The following is a 6,393-nucleotide window of genomic DNA, read 5'->3' on the forward strand; positions in this document are numbered from 1 at the left end:
TGTCCTTTGGACATATAAGATAAAGATGATGTTTGGCCATAATACACAGTATCATGTTTAAAGAAAGCCAAACATAACGCATAAGCAGAAACACCACATACTAACGTCAAGCATGGTGGCGGCAGCTTGCAGTCATTGAGTCAACCAGGAGCTCCTCTGTATACAGAAGTGTTCTAGAGTCAAATGTGAAGCCATCACAACTAAAGGTTGATCAAAACTGGGTCATGAAACAGGACAATGATGCATAAAGCATAATTGATGTCCATTTATGCTTTGACATGATACCCAATCACGTCACACTTGTTGTTGATAAGAATTGATAAGTTGATAAGAAAAAGCATTTGTAAATTCTCTGATTTCATATTTGTTGCCTGTGTGTTATTTTAAATGTAATAAATTAAATTCCTTGAAAATGTTGTGTATTCTCCTTTAATGTACATAATACACAGTATAACAGCTCTTATGGAGCTGGGTTTTTACACTTTTTCCATTAATTTTCATTCTCAAATCTCTTCCTATATTACTCACAATCCAGCTAAACTACTGAAATTAATTTGCTTGGCTTGTCCCAGGTAATGTTACCTTGAAATACTACTGAGATCTGGTAAACCAATTTAACACCACTTTTTTTTTTTTTTTTAATTTCATTTTCAAACATATCCTGAGCTCAAGCTTGTTTATTAGACTTCACAGGGATCCCCCTGGAGCCAGTAAGATTTTACTTTATATAACATGTGCAGTAGTACTTCCCAAGACCTGTAAACAGACTTTGATGTTAAAAATCAGCAGCAGTCCCCTTTAAAAGGATACCATGCTAGCATGCTAGTAGAGCAAGAAATACAAGGTAAACAAGGACCAGCTTACCAAGATATTGCTTTTTCAAGTCCTTATTCCAACTGCGACCCATTAAGTTTAATCGAAAAGGATGCTTGATACCAGCTTAGAACTGGGTCTTTAAACTGTTTATTTTGCATTTTTATGTAGCTTAAATTTTGCCTCTCATCTTTTTATCAAAATAATATACTTCAGGGTGTTTAAAAAAATTACTTGGCTAACTCAAAGCACCAGAAGCTGGTAGGCAAATCAGACGACAGATTTTAGTAATCAAACCACAGGCACAACCGACGGTCAATATTTGTGGCACAGTGCCATGCTGACAGTCTGCCGGCAGACAAACATAATGATGTGGAACTGTGTTAGTAAGAGCAATGTCATCAGAAATTATCTTGCATCTGTATAAATCTTGCCTAATCTCAAGTTCCTCTCTCTCATTCGCTTTCTTTTTGCTTATTTTCTGTCTGATTGTTTGCCAAAAATGCATGGCAACCAGAGTCCCCAGGCGGTAGCCAGCTGAGTTCAGCCCACACAAGCAGGCAACCTGGCTATTATAGATTATCATCAGGGTGACAAATAAGTAGCAGCGAGTGGCGCTCTTTTGTGTTTGCCCTCCTGTGTGTAGGCAAGGAAATATACAAACTTCCTCCAAACCGCTATTCTGTAAAGGACCTCACAGGGGTTTAAGAGACTTGAATTGCAGTGTCAATCTTCAAGACATCTGACAGCCACATAATCAATCCCCCAAGTGATTAAACCATGCATGCTAATTCGTGTGAACAGGACAAAATGTACACGAAAGCGTTGCTGTCACAGTGCAGCGACTGGCAGCATCTGGGATTTTTCTTAAAGACGGCCGCAACAATTTATTTCCCCACTGGCTTTTTTGCATCATGAGGGAGAATGTGAGACAACAGGCAGTTAAAGATTATATAATTAACCCTGCACGTGAGGTTTCTTTCTTTCTAATAATGCAGCTGATAACGTCTGAGGGTAAAACAGGAAAGATCTTGCAGCAAAAATGAATAAATAAATATTTAACCCGAGTTCGGGATATCTTGATAACTGTGTCAAGTGAAACCAAGAGGTTTTTGCTTGAGGTAATGTAACATGACAGCATTAGCATTCCTCCATAAAAAAAAGTGTACAAATATTAAAATGTCCTCAAGATCCCAACACTGACACAAGAAAATCTTTAGCGTTGTCATATCTCATACACTCTGGGTGGGTTAGGAACCGAAGCTCTTCGCGAGTTCAATGAGACAGATGATATCTTTGAATAGTGCATATTCATGGCCTGGATACTAAAAAAGTTGGATTTGAAGCCCAATATGTTTTAATGAGCTCGCTTCCCAGGGTGAGCTACTAAATTTCTCATTTCAGTTCCAGGCACAGAAGGTTAAAGGAGCTCTCCTCTGCTGGCGAGAGGAAGAAACAAATTGGAGAGCGGTGGTGGGTAGATGGCAGTCCAAACCCTTGCCAGGTTACATCCACGGAACTTCTTCTCTGTGAATCACACTGTAAACATATACATGCATATGAGCCGCTCCTCTTTCTTGTTGCATAATTCATACAGTATCCCTTACCGTGCAGAAAATGAATATTGCAATACGCTCGTATTTTATTCAGGTTATTTGCAGAGTTAATTGAGCTATGGGAAAGTCCTCAGAGGACAAAGAGTTTCATCTAATCCCATCTTATTATATCTAACCTCACAGTCTGCTTTAATTAACAGAGCTGCTGTGATTGCGTTCTAATTATGCATATGTCAGTTTGAGTCCGACAACTCCCTTCTTGATTAAAAAAAAATTCTGATTATGATCAAAAAAATATATTTCTAAACTGAATAAATTTGATGTACTGAATGACAGAATGTAAAAGATAAAGTTTAGGTTCCTAATCTGGATGCTGGACCTGCTGAATATTCTCACTGGACAATAACCTGATTGCTGAGAGTTGTTATTATAAATATATTCAGCATGTAGAAAATCCCATTTTCCCCATCGCATTGAACGCTTCCCCTCTGGTTGTGCCTCTGGCATCACTAAGTGACCCCAAGTCTTTTGCAGTATGCTTCACTTCATCCATAGCACAGCAAACTGTCCTTAGTCCACAGAGGAGAAGTGTCTCGCCTTGCTAAGTTAATAAACTAAGATCAAGTATGTGGCAGCGATTGCACTGTCATCGGGCATACACCCCCTGCTGTCCCACTTTTACAGTAATGAGGAGGGACGTTCATTCTTCTTCTCCTTAGAGGAAAGAAAAATCACATCCCACTTCTTTTATTTTTCTCTTCATTTTTTAACCACTTCCTTTCCGCTTGCGCCCCTCCTGACCTTAACAGTCCTCATCTTTCGCTGGACCCCTTTTTCTTCACTTGCCCTGTTTTCCTCTACATATGTGATCCACAGCCTGGTGGCTAAAAGCTTCAGCCACGTGCCACCATATCTTATTTTCTACATGCCTGTTTCCACAGAGTTGGAGTGATTCCTTGTCACAGTATCTACCTCTTGTACATGAATCATGTAAAATGAATGCGATCCCCTCGGGAGAAGTTAAAGGATTAGGTCCCACTGTTCGTCATAGGGCATTTCATAAAGCACATGGTTGCCATTAATGCAAATGCATGCCTTTTTCCCTTGGATAAATCACCATAGACGTTTTCACAAATGAACTCCAGACAATGTCGGGGGAATCAGGTTGGGACGTTATCCGAAGCTGTCCTTTCTTACATGTAGTACACAGCAGGAACGTGTCCATATGAGATGCATTATCTGACCTAGAAAGAGTCAGTTTGTTTTTAGGAAAGTGTGCTACCCATTGACTTTGTAAAAAGTGGAAGCAGCTGCCATATTGTCGCCCAGTGGTTAGTGAACTGTTGTTTTCACCCTTGCCATCTTGGTGTTTTGAAACGGGATACGACGAGTGAGGGGTCAATGTAACTATAACACCACAGCCTCACTGGTGAATCACTTCTGATCTAGGAGTTGGACAGTCTGCATAATTCTCTTTTTTGGCTCTAGTAATGACCATAATTAGCATTTTTTTCTCCAATCTGATCTGAAACTAGAGATTGATCCAATAAAATCATCAGGATGTGGTTGCTGACGTCACACAGCAAAATAACCAAGGGCTATTTTCTTACAGGGGCGATCGTGGCTCAAGAGTTGGGAGTTCACCTTGTAATCGGAAGGTTGCCGGTTCGAGCCCCGGCTTGGACAGTCTCGGTCGTTGTGTCCTTGGGCAAGACACTTCACCTGTTGCCTACTGGTGGTGGTCAGAGGGCCCGGTGGCACCAGTGTCCGGCAGCCTCGCCTCTGTCAGTGCGCCCCAGGGTGGCTGTGGCTACAATGTAGCTTGCCATCACCAGTGTCTGAATGGGTGGATGACTGGTTGTGTAAAGTGCTTTGGGGTCCTTAGGGACTAGTAAAGTGCTATACAAATACAGGCCATTTACCATTTATAGATTTCTATACAACCACCATCTGCTGGCCAGTTAAAAGACAGCATCTTTAAGGCACATCTACACTGGCTTCAGTCTTTATAATGTCTATGCTGCTCCCTGGATACAGCAGGAGACAGGACACAATGCCCATCAATCACCTGCTCCGTTCCCAAAATGGGTATAATCAGACATCTCCTAGACCTTGTACGAAGGAGATGGCATGGGATTGCACCGCCATTTTTTAAAGTCTAGAAAAGTACAGAGTTGCTGTAAATGGTAAATAAGTACTGAACTGGAAAAACCAATTCAGACAATAGTCATCAGGAGATTTTGAGGTTACATTGTGAATTCCACGCAGCGCTGTGCAAGTGACATCTTTTAAAGATAAACTGCTGCGCTTGGACCTGTCAGTTCTATTGAAATTATCTTTCTTTTCCCCTTAACTTCAAAGGAAGAGAGAGTGGCAAGAGGTGTTGGAGTTTGAAACCATCTTTTTTTTTATGTCTTCAAATGCCTAATAAAATAGTGACTGCAGACATAAGCCACTTCTTGAAGAGCCCACAGATTTTGTTCTGGTGAATCAATTATTGATGGCTCTATCTTACTAGTGCTCAAAAAGTGGCATGATCAAGGTGCGACAGAAAAGCTCAACTTTGGAAAGTTGCAGCACACAGTGAGAAGCAAACAGTAAGACCCAGAAGAGTCTACTTGTGCACAGTCAGTTTCTTTTTTGTACTTCTGACTTCAAAAGTATTGCAGTTTATCTCACACTAGGCATGTCTGTCCTACTTCAGATACACCTGCTCTAAAGCCTAGCATCAGGAAACATCAGCTTCATCTGCTTGTCGATTTGGTTATTAGCACAAAATAAGCTATTTGTACCAACGAGTAGGGTTTAGCATAAAAAATAAAGTTCCCCTACCAAATGTGATGTCCTGAAACGTGACATACGAGTGGGCTTTGATTTTTTTTTTTTGTTTAAAGAGGAAAAAAGATCAGAAGACACAGGTCCAAATTTACTGTAGGCACATTACGCATGCAATTATAGTAATAAAGCAGCAGCCCAGAACACACAACTGCCTACACAGGCCTGGCCTAAAGTGGTCACATTGAACAAGCACTGGAAACGACAGGCTTTTTTTTCCCCTTTTATCCAAAGGTGAAGCAAATGAAGTTAACTATGTCATGTGAAAGTCTGGGGTAATATTAAGAGAGGAAAAAGAACAGACTGAAAATAGCTGAAGGGATCATTCCAGTCGGATATTTAGTCAACAGAGAATTATATAAAAGGAATTTCTTCCGGCTGTAGATATTTCTGTGTTTTTTCATAATTTTTTTTTCCATTTGCGTCAAGTAATTACGTGTTTGCTTTTGTACCCCTCAAATGTCAGGTTGTGGATGGTTTGGGAGATGTTCCATCGATTACTGTGCTCCTCACACGCACATACGCATACAAACCAATCAATAAATAAAGCGCTCCTGGAGCATTTTTCAAAGAGGTTTCAATTGGGTTTAAAAAAAGAGACGCAGACATGACATCAGTTCTGATCGACTATAAATCTAACCTTTAAAGCTTGAGTCAGTATTCTTTTTTAGTCCTCATTATACAAGCGTAATGTGTGGTGGAGAGAGGCCAGTCTGAGAGGTCAGATGCTGTAGCAGCTGAGCCTAACGGCTCTGCATGTTGAAAACTGGCAGAGGGATATTTTATTTGAAGGGCACTTGTCCTGGATAAGTACCAGTGGTCGCCTGTGTCATATTAGAGAAAGTGACACAAAATGACAGCAGGAGCCCAGTGTGACATAACTGCACACAGTGATGATGATAAAAGGAACATTTAGTTTGATAAACTATAGCCATGCAGGCATCCAAGTACTGTTCTTTAAAAAACAGATATTTCCAATTCATCCCTACATCTGCGACTACTTTGAAAATGAAGGTTCTTATCAGTGTCCCTGTATGGCAGTGGTTCCCAAAGTGTGGGGCCCGCCCCCTAGGGGGGGCGCAGAGCTATTGCAGGGGGGGCGCGGCATGAAAAGGGGAAAAAAACAAAAACAAAAACAACGCTTGGACACTGCTAGCACGGGGCGCCCACACAAACGCAAAGCAGGAGA

This window comes from Oreochromis aureus, linkage group 23, assembly GCF_013358895.1.
Source record: "Oreochromis aureus strain Israel breed Guangdong linkage group 23, ZZ_aureus, whole genome shotgun sequence".
NCBI lineage: Eukaryota > Metazoa > Chordata > Actinopteri > Cichliformes > Cichlidae > Oreochromis > Oreochromis aureus.